This window comes from Gymnoscopelus braueri, assembly GCF_963280865.1.
Source record: "Gymnoscopelus braueri genome assembly, chromosome: 1".
NCBI classification, from domain to species: Eukaryota; Metazoa; Chordata; class Actinopteri; order Myctophiformes; family Myctophidae; genus Gymnoscopelus; species Gymnoscopelus braueri.
Window position 1 is genome coordinate 45,613,834 of NC_137603.1, and position 16,541 is coordinate 45,630,374.

Sequence of the window (16,541 nt, forward strand, 5' to 3'; positions counted from 1 at the left end):
ACATGAGCATAGGGCAGGCTACTTACTATATAATAGCCTATTAAATGGGATGGGATGGTTTTCAAAAGCTTTTCTATCTCCAAACTGACGCTAGGGGGCACAAAAGATCTACAAGTGGCGATGATAGGCGACACGGTGAAAGATCCACAGTGTTCGTTTAACGGGTTCATTTTGACCATTTCAGAGTTCAATTAGGCTATCAACTCCGTATTTTACAGTGTATTGTTCCAAACAGCGGCTGCTGTGGGAATCATAATCCAGTCCACTTTTAGATGCCTATGCCTTTTTTACAACCAAAACAGTGGCTCTAATGTGAGTTTCAGCCCAAGCTTCACTTACAGTACATTTTGGGGTGTTTACGCTTTGATTCATAATAAAGTAGGCTAATCGATGCGTACCTGGTCCTTCTTGATTGCTTATCAATTGTAAGAATGTCCCTCAAGTGGACACTAGTAGGCCTATAGGCGACAAACGCTCTTGGTGTCATGAGCAGTGGTGGAAAAAGTACTCACTCAGTATCAATACTGAAATGTAGAAATACTCTACAAGTAAAAGTCCGCAATTCAAAAATTACTTGCGTTAAAGCACAAAAGTATTGGTATCAAAATGTACTTTTAGGCCTACAAAAAGTATAAAGTATTATGCAGAATATCTCATTTCACACGTTTTAAAATATATAAAATGTATACAAATCTGTTGATGCATTGTGAACATGTAGATCTGCTATTTTCAAATGGCCGAAATGTATATAGGGCTGGAGTGGGTGTTTTGTAGGCTAATAATTATAAAATCTACGAAGTAACTAGTAACTAAAGTTTTCAAATAATTGTAGTGGAGTAAAAGTACAGATGTAATGGAGTAGAAGTAAAAGTAATGAAACTTGGAAATACTCCAGTAAAGTAAAAGTACCTAAAAATCGTACTTAAGTAGCCCACAGTACTTGAGTAGATGTAGCCTACTTTGCTACTGGTAAGAAGCGAGGTGTCGAGGTTGAAAAGTGGCACAGTGTTGTGCGCCCTCTCCCGTGGTGGGTATAGGCGGGCATGGAACTTTGCGGGAGATTTTGGCAAACACCTGCCCATCTGTCTGCGCATCTGAAGTGGGGCCCAAACCTCCATGGTAAACTTTCAGAACAGAAGCAACTTATTCATAGCTGCACCTGACACCTAAAATCATTTGTAATAATTGGTTTGTGATGTCTTGCCTACCTGGATCAGCTAGACAGGTCCATATAAGGCAACATATTTTTGTAACCTTTTAAGCATATTTCTGTTGGACCAGCTTGTGCTAAAACAGAACTTTTAAGGTTTGTTTCAGCAAACTTTTATTTTAACAAACATGTTAAGGTTTGTTTTAGGACACAGAATATCTGTAATTGATTATGTATAGCTACATTACAATTACTAATTACTTACTATTATAGCTATAATAAGTAAGCTATTAAGCCATTTTGAATTCCTGCCATGTGTGCCTTGATCTAATGCCAAAGTGTAGCTTGATCGGGCACACATCAGACAGTTTTTATATTTTAATACTTATAGTTTTTCCACTAAAATGCTTATTTTGAAACACTGTATTGTATTATGAAACATAACATTTTCAAAGGCTTCAATTATAAACTCAAAGAAGGCTATAAGTTCTACCTTTCTAAATAAGCTTTTTACGTTCTCAAAAATCCTTGCTGCAGCAAGATAAGGGCCATCGACTATAACGATTTGAACGTGCTAAACATTCATTTAAATGTAATTGTTCCCGCATTGTAACGGTGTATATAATAATGATACTGTGTCCCTTGTTAAGTGTCTGTCTGTCTGTCTGTCTGTCTGTCTGTCTGTCTGTCTGTCTGTCTGTCTGACTCTTTAGATGTTGGACCATTGCGCACGCATCACGCTAATTCAGGTTGACCGGGGCTCTTTCTTGCGACAAAACCGTACAGATGTCCTCAAATCAATAGATGTCAAAGAAATATATGAAAACAAGCATGACACGAAAACCCGAATTCTGGACTCCCTCGCTGAATGGGAATGTGCCTCTATATTCTCAGGGCGGCAGATTAACCCATTCTGTAGTAGCCTACATTAGGCCAGTGGTTCTCAACTTTTTCATGTCAAGGACCCCCAAATTATTATGTAATATCTGAAAAGGTTTTGTGCCAGGGACCCCCAGAAGAGAAGATTTGTGTAAAAAAAAAAAAAAAAATCCAAACGTTTTCAATATTTTTCAAATATTTTTCAAATATTTTTCAAATATTTTTCAAATATTCTTCAAATATTCTTCAAATATTTTTCAAATATTTTTCAAATATTTTTCAAATATTTAAAAAAAAAAAAAAATTAGCCAACATATACATGGATAAAGTGGTAACATGTATTGTGACGCTATATTAACTACTTTTGCTGGGGACCCCCTGGTAAGGATCCCTGGGGTCCCCGGACAGCACTTTGAGAACCAATGCATTAGGCTACACAAACTTATGTAGCCTTAATATGCGTCTTGATTTACTGGCGGCCTCATTTGTTGAGGTGCCTTTTTCAGCAACGCAGGAGGGTTGCATCTGTTAGGGTCCAATGTTAGTCTTAATTACTGGCCTTCATGTTCTCAATGGCCCTCAACCGTCTTTAATTAAAACCTCGATTGAGGGGGGAGGGGGGGGGTCTTGGGCAAGACTCTTACCAGATGGGATTCAAGCAATAATAAAGACTTTATCCTCCACCGCTGCTGTCTGTGTACCATAATGCTATACCCGTTCATATCAAAGCAGCACAGCACGTCTGTTAATTACATGTCTGATAACGAGTCGTTTGTGATTAGATTTAGAAACGTTTCATGTTTTACATATAACCTGTATCTCAGAGCATGCAGTAGCCTACAGGACTGACATTTTGTATTTTAATAAATGTAGCCTATACTGTTTTGTTGGGGGGCAGAAATGTGGACTATTAGGGGTGATCATAGGGATTAGGTTGCATGAATTGCCTCAAATCCTCCAGGAGGTGATCTGATTTTTTTTAATAGACTATTGGTATCCAATGATTTCATATGAACTTTTCCATGATCTGCTTGTTTTAGATTCTTCTCCTTTAGACAATTCTTCCTCGACATAATTCACACCAGCTGCTGATTGTATATAATAATAATGCTAATTATTTGACCAAATAAAATTTAACGTTGGTTTATTTTCTTGTCTGTGGAGTTCTTGAGAAACAGTCACGACTGCACTGTCTGTTTCATATTTCTCTTTCCCCTCCAGTTTTGGCAGGTGAAAGTGAGCCATTGTAAAACACAATGGAGGTCAGCCTATAAGGAGCTCCTGCATGACCTTTGACAGGCCCGGATCTCCATCCAACTCATGTCTCAAAGAACATGTGATTAGTGAAATAGCCAAATCAATAAATAATGCATTGTGTGGAGAATTGTAGGAACTCACATTTGCATATTTTAAGATTCGTCACATATGAATATATCTTGCCATTTGTCTGAAAGTCATCAGAAGCAGCACAACATGTCCCTTATATATTCACAAGACGGAGGAACTTGCAAATAACAATCAGGTCAATTATCCTCAAAATATTTACTCCAGGATAGAATTTGTCATCCAGACAGAGCGGGAGGGAGGGGAGGGGAGGACAAAAGTGAATTCTTGCTGCACTATGCGTCCATTTTCCAGACGGTTTGCCGTCGTTATTGCCTGATTTAGTGTGTTGCTTTACAGCAGCCCGGGTTTATATCTGTGTGAATTCACTACAGAGTTGCTGCTGCATCCATTTAAACATATCACTGAGATGTGTGTTGAGTTTGTCACATTCTGTGTCGCATGTCCCGTCTCCACTGTGATGCCCGCAGCTATAGGCTATGTTATGTGGAACATCTTAATGGACGACGTCATGCCTGAGCCTCATTTACACTCCACCGTACGACGGTGTCTTTTGCAGTGGTGGAAAAAGTAGGCTACTCACATGTTTTAGCCTACTTGTGAAAAAAAGCATCAATACCGCAATGAAATAGGCTACTCTGTTACAAGTAAAAGTCCGGAAAATGTACTTCAGTAAAAGTACAAAAGTATATTGGTATCAAAATGTAGCCTACTAAAAGTACCAAAAGTAGAAAGTAGACCTATACTCATTATGCATGTCCCGTTTCACAAGTTTTCACAAGAATATAGCAGATCTACAAGCTCATAATGCATCACATCGCGACACATTGTGAGCTTGTAGATCGGTAGATTTTCAAATGGCCGAAATGTATATAAGGCTGAAACGTTTGTAATAATCAAAATCTACAAAGTAACTCAAGTTTTAAAATGATTGTATTGGAGTAAAAGTATAATATTTGCCTCTGGGATGTAGTGGAGAGTAGAAGTAAAAGTAAAGAAATGTTTAAATACTCAGGTAAAGTAAAAAATACCTCAGCATTTTTACTTATACTTGAGTAAATGGACTTAGTTACTTTACACCACTGGTCTTTTGCCGAAACGAACAGATGCGACAAAATAAGCCCTTATACTTCATCACACGATGGTGTCGCGCATATAGCTTAAGCCACAATTAGGCTTATAAGCTTGAAGATCAGTTCTTTGTGCATTATTTCAAAAGTAGCCTATAGTTTATTAATAACTTATATCTGTCTATTAGGTCATTTGATATCTATGGCGTACACAAATTTATCTCCACATAAACGGTCAGAAAGGAGCACGTTTATACCTTCAGAACCACACACACAAAGCACAGTTTATTCTTGAGATGAACTCTGAAGGCTGTAATACCCTATGTTGTTCTAGAGGAGTGGTTTCCATACCCTTTTCACATCAAGGTCCGTTATTTATTCGGCATTTGAGTAAGGGTCCATTTGGTTTCATTTTACACTCTCAAGAGTTCAAGGTCATATATAAGGGTCCATTTGGTAGCCAACTCTCCATCATTTAGCTGCGGGGACCACCTGGAACCCCCTCAAGGACCACTGGTGGTCCCCGGACCACTGGTTGAGAAGCACTGCTCTAGAGGAGCAGGTGCTGTGGTCCTCTCCATGCTCTACTCACCCTGCAGACACACATAGAGAAGTGCTGGCGGCGAGCAGCGCCATGAGGGCAGGTGATGTCATTAGTGAAATGATGGCTATTTTTACCCGAACATCCCGCCCCCTCCACACCAGGATAGAAATGAGCAGGAGAGTGAGAATACCACGGGTAAAAATAAATGTAGGCCTATATATAAAATGTAACATTATTTCACCCAAACACTAATGACACTGGTTGGTATCCCAAGCTATAATTACCCTACATGTTTTTTGAAGTTCATCTCATAGACCAGTGGTTCTCAAAGTGTGGTCCGGGGACCCCCCCAGGGGTCCTTAAAGGGGGTCCCCATAATTAGTTAATATAGCTTCAAAATCGGTTAAGCACTTTAACCACATGGCCTACATTGGCTCTTTGGGATAATGAGCTTGGATGAAAACATTTGAAAGAATCTGAATATATATTTTTTACATTTTAACAACACACATTTTGTTTGGAGGTCGGACACAAAATATTTTCAGATGGGGGTCCGCAGCCAAATACATATTAATTTGGGGGTCCTTCCTTGACATGAAAAGTCACTGTCATAGACCAACGTTGAATGAATGATTTTGACAATATTTTTTAATTCTCTAATGGTTGTGTCGTGGTATTATATATATATAGGCTACATAGCCTACAAAACACGGTTCTTCAACGGTTCTTTGGTATAGGCTATAGCGCCATGCAAAGAACCTGTTAGACCCCTATATGGTTCTTTATGTTCTCTTCAGTTTAGGGACCAGCATCATTTGACAAAGCCTGCACCAAAAGAGGTTCCCTACATGATTACGAGCCAAAGAACCGCTTTTAGTACAATTTAGCACACTTTTTCTTTAATGTGTAATAATCACAAAGTTCTGAGGACAAACTCAAAGTCGGTGCCTTTTTGTATGGTCAAATGGGCCATAGGGAGGAAACAATGGTCAGATATGGAACATGCATGATATTTATAAACACTAGAGAAAAGGCCCTGCAACCCACCTGCTATACTTAGTTTTATATAGCATCATCCCTTATATGCAAAACTAACAAACATGTAGAGGCAGCATCACATAACACCAATTACACAGAAGACTGCACATCCTCAGATCTGTTCAAGGGTTTCACGAATCCTGTAGACAATAGCCCATACTCGTATGTATAGAGGGAGGGAAACTTTTTCATTGCATTTTCAACGTTTTGTTCTGCTTATAGCGCTTTATGTAGGATTAGGCTAGTAAGGCTACATAAAACGCAAATTAAAACTACAATGGTTTTACAAGGAAAATATGACCTACACTACACTGCAGGTATACAAATTGAACAGTTGGTCCATTAAAGGTCAAATTGGTTCTATTTGTACACTCTCAGAGCTAAATGAACACTGAGAATTTGAATGTGCACGAATGATTTCTGATGCATGTCAAATGAGCCACAGAGTGACACAACTACAGATTCTCCTATTACTGTATCACTGCTGATTTGCTGACTCAAGGCAGCTGCTTGACTCTGGAAAGTCTCTGGAAAGCGTAAAAAAGCGCAACAACAGCCTAAAATAGAAGAATATGAACATATTACTTGGTATTTAATAGTTTGGTTGTGAAACAGAATAATAGCTCTCTCTTTTGAAAACATAATGAAGAACTTCTATATCCACTTCTGAACATCTATAGCTCCATCAGCTATGTGGATTATATTCATTTAACCCACTTCTGGAATTGATCCCTTCTGTCTGTATATATAATTATTTTCTTAATTGACAAATAATGGCTTCTGACCAACTTGTCCGAATGTTTTTGTTTTTTTTACAGTGTAAATTCAAGCACTTAGTGCTTTCTTCTTCAACACAATTTGTACGAAAGGGGAAGTTTCTCTAAATGTGTTCAAGGGAATATGCCACGGGAAAAGCCAAGCCCAATGTGTAATACTATATAGGTTAGGTTAAATCCGTTTAATATAATCGCATTTGTTAGTCAACATAACAAGATCGAGAAAGTTCAAGGTCGAGGTGTGGTCTGTCAGTTGCTCTCGGTGGTGCTGAAAATCCAGGCCAACACCCTTTAAAGGGGAAATCCACCCATTTTCAATATTTAACTATGTCATTAATATAGCATAAAGGAGTTGTGTGGAAATAAGAAAAAATTTAAAAAAAAAATAACATTGCAAAAAAATGTAACATTGCAAAAAAATTAACATTGCAAATTACACCATGATGAGTCATCACAGTGTAATTTGCAATGTTAATTTTTTTGCAATGTTACATTTTTTTGCAATGTTAATTTTTTTTTTAATTTTTTCTTATTTCCACACAACTCCTTTATGCTATATTAATGACATAGTTAAATATTGAAAATGGGTGGATTTCCCCTTTAACTGATGCGTAATTTACCTCGCCGTGCGTAATTAACTGCGTCGCCGCGTCCACTCGCGCAAGTCCACAGTATTAAACACTTTATTTTGAACGGTGCAATACGTTTCCATTAAACGTTATTAAAGCGCAGGGATGTGACGAGCTCTCATTTGTCTTGTCAGTACATCTGACAACCTCGTTAGCTCCCATTTTCCCTTGTCAGCTCACAGCGCGACACGGACACTGACTACATGAGCCACTCCTGGCAAGTGAGTGATAAATGCGCCTACTCAGCCCTGCGCAAACAGCAGCATTATTGTTGCCAGCACGGGGCATCTGAATCAATCACAGGAAAGTCTGCTTGGCAGGTGTCAATCTTGCGTTTTTTAAATCCAACCCACTGTCAATCTTTAATCTAATTTTAAGGGTCACAGATTTGGAGCATATCCCCTCGTTAGACCATGCGCAATCAGATCATTAGCCATATGATGGGCCTCTAGATTAGAGGTGTGACAAATTGAAATGTTATGAATATTTTTGAACAAATTGAAGATCTTGTTATCTTGCAAAAAAAAAAAAGAAGGACACTTAATGGCATGGGATCTTTACGCTTGCTGCACTTTCAGATGCAATTGTAGATCGAAGTCAGCCTTGTCACGTTGAGCCAAAGTGAATTCCTAACATCCAGGACGTGCCTGTCTACTCCGGACAAATTGCATCCAATCACCCCGGGGGAATTCGGCTAATGTCTACGATCCAGGGCCGGGGAGCATGGGGAGAAAACAAATCAAACTGCACACAGAGCGTGTAGGGCTTATTAAAACAGTTCACACAGGGGGAGAGAGACTGAGAGAGGGAGCGAGAGAGAGAGAGATATGGGGTGGGGTTAATTATGCTACTCTTATTTGGACACTGTCCATCTAAAGTGAAGACACCTGATCAATCGAAAGGTATGGAGCTCATACGCCCATTTGACACACACCCATTTGACAATGGTGTTGGCCCAATTGTTTCAGCAAGGCCTCACTGAGATAGATTAAACATGCCTTTTATTTCAAGTGTGCATAGTGATCTACATAATTATGAAACAATAGCCTGTTAGCTTGGAGAGATTCAGACTCACTTACCTCCTTGCTCCTATGCTATTAATCCAAATGGATCAAACCATTGGGCGTTTGACCACCCCATCCACTCCCCGCGTGGCTGTTCTGCTGTCCAGTAAACGTGGTCCGTGGCCGGGTCCCAGTGTGCTACAGCGGCAGTAAACAATCAGCTCATGACGCAGAGCATAGCAGCCTAATGTTCTGCATGGCTAGAGAGGGGAGGTCGATCATTACAGAATTTGTTTTAAATTTGATCAGTCTGAGTGAGCAAGGGATGGACATTCCCTTGAAAGCTTCATGGGGTCCAGTTTTGGAACATGCTTTATAATAAGTTCCCTATTTACAGCATATTCTAATCTTGGCCTATTAGCTATTCATATCCATGCCATGCTTGTGTAACTTAACAATTGCAAATGTCACTTATAGGCTATAGGATAATGTCTCATATATCTTAAAATGTTGTATCGTGTCTATTGGCTATAAATGTATCAATTTTAGCTCAGAGTGTACACATGTACATTTAACATATTGATTGTTTCAAGAGTAAAAACTTACCACACACATACATACAAATACAAATTGTGTGTGTGTGTGTGTGTGTGTGTGTGTGTGTGTGTGTGTGTGTGTGTGTGTGTGTGTGTGTGTGTGTGTGTGTGCGCGTGTGTGTGTGTGTGTGTGTGTGTGTGTGTGTGTGTGTGTGTGTGTGTGTGTGTGTGTGTGTGTGTGTGCGCGCGCGTGTGCGTGTGCGTGTGCGTGTGCGTGCGTGTGTGTGTGTGTGTGTGTGTGTGTGTGTGTGTGTGTGTGTGTGTGGGTGTGGGTGCGTGGTGACGGTAGAGGGAAAACCGGCTGGACAGATTTGCCTTTCCGCCTGATCGGGTTGTGAAGAGCGTGTCTGTGTGGGAAGGGGAAAGGGAGCACCTGGTCTAGCATCTCGTTTTATTGACAGCCTGATAAGCGGGGACCCGAGCCGTGCCGTTTCCAGCGCGGATGTCGAGAACCCTGCTGCGTTGCACAGTATCAAGGCCCCTTAATGGTTGTTACTCCAAATAATGGTCCAAACACAGCCAGTTCTGACTGGCCCGTACCTGCGCCGTCCCGCTCCCTTCCTGGGAGACCAGCGGCGGCGCGGTTGTCCATTTACTCACCGTCTTGTTCAAATTGACACAAACATCAAAAGGTTGTGAAATGGGATCTGAGGCTTTTAGCCTGCCTTGGTAAAAGGGAAACCGAAGGCCCATTATGAGTTACAGACGAGAACTTTATAGGGCTACAGAAATAAATAGTCTACTGTAGGACTTTTATTTTTTCCTACAGGTGAAAAAAAATATTCGGAGACTACATAAATAACACGTTTGAGGCATATAATCCAATAAAACGTTTGGGGCATATAATCCAATCTAACATGTTCCGAACAGAATGGATATTCAGAGGGTTAAATAAGGTCACCAATACCTTAACAGCCTGTTTTTCGTGAGAGTGATATTTTCATTGATAAGGGTTGTGGTTCCATACTCATTCTGTTTACACCTGTTTGCACAATGAGCACGCTCTTGTTATTAAATAAATACATACAATACAATATAATACAATACTGCGTTTTCCTTTTGCTCGTGTGTCCATTAAGGTCATAGTGATTCAACAGCTTGTGTCCTGTGATGCCCCATGCTGCTTCTCAGTTTGACCTCAGGAGACTTTTGAGCTTCTTTCAGGTGATTTTGGAATGTCATTGGTTATGATTAGGATATTATTGGGAATATGTCGTTAATTTGCATGTGGCAATTCTCAAGCCAAGCCAATCCCTTCTTCGGCCGTTACTAAATGCATCTTTGGCGTATATTATATTATCATCATATCAAATACATTCATTTTACTGCTCAATTAAAATACATTCCCCGTCGTAAATTGATATAGGCCTATTGATAAGTTAAAGGCCCAATATGTTGTTGCTTGTATACGAAAACATCTACAGCCTTCAGATGCCTCAGTTTAGCAGCAATACCGACACGCTTAATTGTTTTTAGTACAACATTCACAAACGAAATATTTATGCAGGCTATATATCCATATTTATTTAGGATATAGGCTACTTTACATCGCTGGGAACTGTTATTAATGAGACAGTGTTCAGTACATTTACAAACAAAACTTTTAATAAATTAATAATATAATAATGATAATAATTTATGTATAATATATAATTGATGTATTATTAATAATTATTGTTATTACTATTATTACTAGGTTATTATTATTACTACTAGGCTATTATTATTATTATTAGCCTATTATTACACGTACATTTTCAAGAAGCCAATACAAATAAGTTGTTATTGCCTGTATGCATGTTATTATGATGCTGGACAGTATGGGCCGGTGTGCAGCAGCACATGGACCCTCCATTCACTGCTGTGTCCTGCTGAAGGTGACGTGGAACCTAGGCTCTAGTCTGGCCAATCACTGCCAACCTGAGGCTGATGCGACTGGGAAAGTTGGTCAGCGATGCAGCTTGTTCACTCTCTCATTGACATTTCAACTCCTCAACGGATGGTATAAGCGGGACCTATAAGTTTCTGTCGTTTTGATATATACCTAAGATATCATCTATATGTAAAGGGTGAAGGAACAAACCAAATATTTACACCGAGGATAGCGGTCAGGTCTGCTGCTCTGAATCTGGTGAGTTTGATCGTTTATTTCAAAATATGTTTCAAATAGGCCTATAATGCATTGCCTTCGCGAATGTCGCATTATTTTGACGGGGAGACCACTCCGAATTTGTTTGCTTTTTTACTTTCAAAGGGTAGCCTATAAGCCTATAGAAGACCGGGAAAGCATCTCTGTCATTTTAGATTTATTTGGCTATTCAAAAATAGCAGATATACTAGCGCGGCACCAAGTGCCTGCACTATGAGCTTGTAGATCAAATGTCATGATGCTGTTTTTGAAAAATCGTGAACATTTGTGCAAATCTTTGAATATATATTTTTCAAAAACGAATATTTGTAATGGGGGGGGTTTGCTTCTGGGGGGTCCCTGGAACAAAATATTTTGAGATGGGGGTCCGTGGCCAAATACATATCATTTTGGGGGTCCTTGACATGAAAAAGTTTGAGAACCACTGATATATATATATATATATATATATTAAACATTAATTTAACATAAATGTAAAATATTATATACATTATTTTAATGTGGGGAAATGGGCAGGCCAAATGTTTTAGCAAATTTAGGTTAAAATATCAATTAGTTGGATCCACGCTATCGTAGCTAAGAGAGGTATCTAAATATCCATGTCGTCGAACATGCTGGTAAGAAAGTGACTTCTTTATGTTGTCATCTATCAAAGACTCACGTAGCGTGTAATTAGCGATCCTCACTGAGGTTGCCTATTACTCGCATGATGCTTCTTAAAGAGTGGCTATTATGAGCTTTACGCGCACTGATCTAAACGTGTGGACAGTAGATTGAACATGCAGGATCTACCCAATTCTACTGTCGGACTAGCTGATTTATTGGCGTATATGCCCTAAAACCAAAAACATATAGATTGTGGAAATAGCCATGTCGACTTAACAGGTGGAATAACTAAGGTTGCGACTTATAGGCTATACCTTTTCCCACGAAAGCAGTTAAGTATAACATAGCCTGTTATAACACGATAATAGTGCAGATAAAAGTTCTCAGGAAGTTATGAATCAATTATCCATAACAGCCCAACTCTCTGTGGTTCCCACTGAAAGATCAAAATCACTTAAAAGCAGAACTTGCATGATGGAGATTAGGACCTCAAAAGAAGAATTTTCAGTGGGTTGTAAATCCCGAGTTTAACTGGTAAAAAAAAAGTGTGTTTAAAAAACAAACAAAAAAAGGACCTGTCTCAGACTCAAGCCCTCAGGATTATTCTGTAAGAGTAGTTGGACTTCTTTTCTTGCGCAAGGTCCAGATGCAGGTGTTTGGGTCCAGTGTTTTCCACTGTGACACGATTATCTGGAACTATTGACCCAGCCTTTGCCAGGACGCTGCATGGCAAAGGCAGGTGGGATGTAGGCTACACATTGCCTGCATGGCAATCAAGGACCATGCCCTGACAAATGAATGACCAATCTAAACAAACAGTTAACAAGAAGAACATGCTCTTATTTACTGTATACAGCTACTTTCATCAGCACGTGGCTCACATTTTTACTGATTTAAAAAAGGCACGCTGTCAGCCAATGACGGTTGTCAACACAATTGACAATACAGTATTATTATTTTTTTTGTTGTAATGTAGACTACACATAAATTGTATTTAACAGTGCATTTAATTAATCTGCAAGTGTGTATTTTAGAGTGACATGTAGACTTGCATGACCTCACAAGTATAACGGATTTGTGTTGGAAATGGAATAATACACTATAAAGAACGTGGAAATGTAGTATACACACTAATCTGTTTCAAGCTAGCATGCACATTCTGAAATGCGCAAAGATGCATGTGATGTGTTTTTGTTGTTACACTTTTAATAGAAATAAAAAGGATAGCCTTCTCTAATAAAGTAGGCTAGTGACATCATAGGCCCTCATCAGTAACAGTGGCCATTCAAAATCGAATGACACAGAATACATAGGCCTTTTTGATAAGCAACTCTGACAAACAGCAACAATAATTTGAATAATATCAACAATATTAATAATATGACATTAAAAATTACAATACAAACAATAGGGTTACCTTAATCAGATAAGTAATACCTAAATTATGACTTAATATTAATCTATTAACAGAATCACCTTAGACAGTCTTAAGTAGACCTGCTCACCTGAAACAAATCTATATATATATATATAATCTATCTTTCTATCTTTCTATCTTTCTATCTTTCTATCTTTCTATCTATCTATCTTTCTATCTTTCTATCTATCTCTAGACTATAGGCCTATTGAAACCTTTATATAGGTCATCATCATTTGAATCCGCAACATCAACTGCAGGTGAAGTGATGTCCGGGAAATCATAAGCCTTAACTGCAATGCAGCATTTATTCAACATATGATCTAGTGTTTTGCTAAAGAAACAGTTTCCACTTAGCTAACTTAGCCATCCAAGACATGGATGGCTCGTATCCTGTTTTATCCATTTGAAACTCCTAATTTAAGTGATATAACTCCTAATATAACTCCTAAGATAACCAAATGGTCCCTTTCTCGGGTCCATTTGGTTATAGTTGTATTCTCAGAGTTAAATGAACACTCGGGCTTTTATAGTGCACCCATATGAAGTTCGTTCCACTTCCTCTCTCATTGGTTGACTGGGTCGTCTTTTCACCATAGATCCATGGACCCCAACTCTTTGTTTATGTTTTCTAATAGACCTCCCTTTCTCAGTCTAAAAATGACGTCATCGCGCACTCCCCACAACTCCCTCCCCTTATGATTTTTCCCCCTTTCTTTCTGGTTTAAAAGTTTTTAGAGGGGTACAAAGACCACATTGCCTCAGGGGAAAATAGCGACAAGATTACGGTTTCTTTTCAGGGCCTGGGACATTAGTTGCTGCTAATCCGAATTGGGCTAATTGCTTTTCTGCATCAGCCTATCCGTTTGCAGACACTTATCTGAACTGTACGTGGGCTTTGATTTACAAGCAAAGAAATAAACTGTCAGTGTTTTTCATCAAGTGTCTTAATTGATACAGAGGATGGCTGAATATAGCAGGTCTACGTGGCATGCAAGAGAAACTGAAGGAAAAATATATATCTCTTGAGAATGGAGACGACGAATTAGCTCTGGTTGGAGAGGATTTGCAGCTTAACTAAAGAAATCAATAATCTAATGGGAAGTATTGTTTCCAAAGAAAACTCCTTGACTCATCGGGGAATCTGTCTTTCAGTGGAGCAGGTCAGTGTGGTGAGATTTGTTTGTCAGCTGCACATTGTAGCAAGCTAAGCTAATGGCAAAATACATTTGCACTACAAAGTTCTGGGTAGTGTAGTTGATGCATGGGAGGGGGCGTGTATTTAGAACTTTATGTGCCACGGTGAGTTTACTAATCATGTTTTCTTTAACATTTACTTGGTAAGAAATTGCTCTACACAGTAGGCCTATTATAGGCTACGTCAGCCTACGTGTATGTTATGTTTTGAACCTCTGCTTATTTATGTAAGCAATGGTCTCAAACAAACAGCTCACGTGAAGCTTTCCATGCAAACAAAAGCTGAAAATCATCTGACATTAAGGATAGCCTATGTCTATACATCGTTGGGTTTGTTAAAGTGCCAACATGTTCCACGTTAGAGGTAATTAGAGCACGCCTGTCGTGTAGTAGGCTATAAGCCTAAACTCAGGTGGCCTCTATATAAAAACTAATTTTGTTTTAAATGATCATCATGGGCCGCATACAACAACAGTGTAGTTTATAAAACTGCAACGATTATTATGTGGGTATCTAGTCAAAGCCACCAGTCTAAATGAGTAGAAGCAACGTAGAAGGAGAAACAGATGAATGTGCTCGTTTAGTTTACGGGTTGTTTGATGGAAAGTATTGGCCAGAGTGTTGTTCCTCACCACGGGACCCTGGGTGACAGTTTGAGCTGGTCCTCTCGGCTCATTATCTGGCGCGCCCACTGAGGGCCCCATTCAGGCCTCCAGTCCCCCCCCCTCTCTGGCAGCGTCGTTTGTCTACTCATTGAACCCATAGTCAGGAATGCGATGGTTGTTAGGGAGCCCTCTTTCACCTCCGAAGTGCTTTATTGATGAGCCCTGACTTCTCCTACTTTTTCACATGTCAAAGGAAGTCAAGTGTAGGCCTCCATGACTTCATTTCATGCCCCCTCCCGAAAATAAATAAATAAATAATAAATCCCTTCTCCCTTCCCCCCTTCCCATGTATCTCCCTTTCTCTGATGGCCTTTCACGCACATCTTTTCTGCTTTGGTTTGGCTCCACAACCATACAGCTAGTATTCCTTTGCGCCGGTTCTATTTCTTTGGAATAAGCGGCGGGGATCCACAGCACCAAGACTGGTGCGAGCCAGTGTATGGTGTGTATGGTCAAACACGGACACAGAGGGGTTGCTTTCGGGTGCGTTGAGGTGTGCATTAATGGCCAGCCATTCAACTAGCTCAAGTTTGGGAGCGTGTGGTCATGGCTACACAGTCATTTGCTTTACTTTAGCCTATTTACACGTGCTATTTGCTGTCAGGTCATAGGAGTGACGTTGTGTGTCCATAAAATGCACCAGAGCTTGTCTAAACGCACGCCGGTGCTCGCTGTTTGTTGACAGGAGGGGTAGCCTAAGCCTATTCAGCGAAGGTGATGCCGAAAAGAGTCAACAAAGGCACGTGGTAAAAGTTTGGATTGCTGTTTAGTGAGTTTGAGCCATGCGACTTTCAAGTGCACTTGATACACTCGGATAAAGGCGGTAATAGATAGTCTATAGCACTGGTTCACAAACAGTGGGTCGGGACCCATTTGTGGGTCGCAGATCCATTTCCGTGGGTCGCAAGTCCCTTTATTTTTTGTTTCCTAAATTGTGTCATTAATTATTATTATTTTAAAATATTTTCGAAAGATTTCCACAAACAATCAGAAACTTACATTTTTCATAAAGGATTTCATGAATAAAATAAAAATAATCAAAGAAATTCCCTAAATTAGAAAACAAATGTTTAAGAAGTTGCAACGAGTTGTGAGCTTGTAGATCTGCTATTTTCAGTTTGGGTCCCAGGCAATCATCTAATTTCTCTTTTGGGTCTTGAGTTAAAAGGTTTGGGAACCACTGGTCTATAGCCAACAAGGACTTATTCTCCTCTCCACTGTCACCAGTCAGTCTCTGAGTCACACATAGGCCCACAAGAATGAAAGTTGTCATCTGATATTTTTTTCTCAAAAAGAAAACAAAAAAAAACCAATAAAAGTTTCACATCGACAACGCAATAAAGTATATGCTGCAGCACTACAAATTCACATAACATACAAGACTGTCCACCGACACCTTGATCAAACAATATAGTCTAATTGGTATATAAAAATATAATTTGGGACGGTTTCTAGTGCATTTTATATAGCTTCGTGG